Source organism: Haematobia irritans, chromosome 3 (genome assembly GCF_050003625.1).
Source record: "Haematobia irritans isolate KBUSLIRL chromosome 3, ASM5000362v1, whole genome shotgun sequence".
NCBI classification, from domain to species: domain Eukaryota; kingdom Metazoa; phylum Arthropoda; class Insecta; order Diptera; family Muscidae; genus Haematobia; species Haematobia irritans.
In genome coordinates this window covers 79,024,215-79,026,955 of record NC_134399.1, presented here as the reverse complement: position 1 = coordinate 79,026,955, position 2,741 = coordinate 79,024,215, and positions in this window count along the sequence as shown.

The window sequence follows — 2,741 nt, the reverse complement described above, 5'->3', positions numbered from 1 at the left end:
TATATAGGCCCAATATAAACCGATCCCCAGATTTGACCTCCGGAGCCTCTTGGAAGAGCAAAATTCATCCGATTCGGTTGAAATTTGGTACCTGAAGTTAGTATATGGGTGTTTCCAAAGTAACGGTCGTTACCGATATTCTGTGATTTTTTAAATAAAATTCCACTCTAAGAATATATGTCACGAGGATTGCTTAATTTTGGACCTATGAAAGTTCAAGCTTCGGTAGCAGCCGAAAGCATTCATAAAAAATTTAATTTCAATACTATTTTTGACCGTCAAAAAAGTAACGGTCGTTACTTTATAAATGTGCTGTTTTCATATTTCGGAAACAAATATCATGTATTGTAAAATTTTGCACAAGATGTGTCAAGTAAAAAATCTGATTAAATTCTTTGTAATGTTTTCTTTCAGCAATAGGTTTGTTTTCAAATCAAAGAAAATTATTTATCAAAAAAAATTCTTTTAAAAAGTAACGGTCGTTACAATATAAAAACTTAAACGATTTTTGTATTTGAATTCATTTATTGTGGGTAAAAAAAAAACATAAACGAAAAGCTATATTCTATTGCATAATTCTTGCATACTTTCGATATGAGAAATGTAAACATCATTACAATCTAAGCGTTTTAGGGTGTTAATTTTTAAAGTTGATATGCCTGTTAAGGGGTCATATACTTTGGAATTACCCATATGGTACACGCAAAGAAAAAAAAACGTTTGGAAAACGTGTACCGAAAACGTTTTTCTTTTGTTGGAGTTTTTTGAATTGCTTCGAAAATTTTAAACTTTTATCACCAAAAAAATCGTTTGTTACAAAATTTTTATTTTTTCGATAAAAAAATTTATTTTTGAAACAACAACACAGTCCATTTCGTTTATATCAAACACTGTTCTTTTCTGACTTTAGGTCTTTAATAAGACACATTTTACAGTTCAAAATTTTATATACTACAATGTAATGTTGAACATTTTTTCGGAATCTTCCGAACATATCTGGAATATATGTAAAAAAAAAAAAAAAAAAAAAAACTTTGGTCGAAGCAGGAATCGAACCCACGACCATTGGCATGCAAGTCGGACGTAGCAACCACTGCACCACGGTGCCAAACTAAATGTTTGTTTCTGTTAAATAAACTTTGTTTATTCGGTTTGTGGGCGCCGCAAGCTATGCTATATAAATATAACTTATATGGATATTTATCTATTGATGACCATAACAGGTACATAGCTCAGTGGTTAGTGTGTTGGCTTACAAAGTGCATGGTCCGCGGTTCGATTCTCCGTCCAGGCGAAAGGTAAAAAAAAATTTTAAAAATTTATAAAATCGTATAATTTCTTCTACATTGTTGGTATTACAGAAAAAGGTGTTAAGAGCTAAAAAACATCGTGGGTGTGAGAAAGATGTGAGGGAAAATGCAATTAGAAAGAAAACAATGTTTTTTTTATTTTTTTTTTAATTTGTCCTTATGAAATTGTTTTTACATCCTGGAAAAGTATAAACGTTTATCACAAAAAGTATATACTTTTCTCCCAAATACACTTCCTTACAGCGAAAAGCAAATGAGAAACGAACTTTGTTTGTCTAAAATTTCGTTTGGGAGGAAAGAATTATTTTTTGCGTGTATCCAACAACAATGCAAACACTTCAAATCTATTTCGTCTGTATTCGAACCCCAGGCAAAATCCTCAGCAGGGCCTATATGTACACAAATTTCTTTAATATAACTATATTGGAATGAAAACATTCCTAAAAAGATTTCCTTCAGAATTTTCAATTCATCAAAGTCGCATTGATTTTGTGTTAAGACCAATTAATGAAAGAAAATAATCTTGATCTGTTTGCCTCAACAGTTGGAAATTATATGATTGCGCCATCTATTTTCGAAAACGTCTACTAACGGAATGAATAGTCTAGACACACACCACGTGTACTAAAATCAAGTAGCATGAATTGACCACAAAGATGTCGCCAATGTTCGAAGATATATAATAGACAGTATAGCCGAATATTTGGAATTGTTTGCAGTTGAATTAGTTTTTAACACGCCTTGCCGAATCTTAAATACCCACCACAATTACAATTAGGATGGATCGAAAATTGTTGAAGGCACTGGCAGTGCCATTCACTGCGAGGATTTACGAATACTTTATGGGAGGAAGTATTTGTCCTTGCGAAAGCTGCAGAAATACTGTTGATGAGGCCGATATTCAGAAGTGATATGAGCTTCTTCAACGACAGGCTTAGGAAATCCGAACAAAAGGTCGAAGGTAGTCGGCCTATATACATACAGCATAATATTATTCTGTGCTGGGTTCGTGTACACTATGGAATAATGGGTAATGAGGAGGCGGATGTGTTGACTAAAGAAGGCGCACTCAGAACGAATAACATCGTTTCTTTTAGAAGAAACAAGATACTGGACACATTTTTCTTTCAGGACATTACTGATGTACGGAACTGCAATCTGAAGGATATATGTACTCAATTTAGAACTCGTCTTAAGACTCGAATACGATTGATGCAAAGTGGAGAAAACAGCTATGGGGAAACACCATCGATGAACATGGTCCAAGTGCGAACCAAAACCTTTTTCTAAGAGTAGGCTTCATCCTCTATAACCTAACCTAATAAATCGAAAAATCTGGTACGTGCACTCAAAATTGAGCCAACGAAAAAGTTTCTTTGATATAACGAAACATTTTCATTAATACAATGAATATATTTGTTAATAGTACGA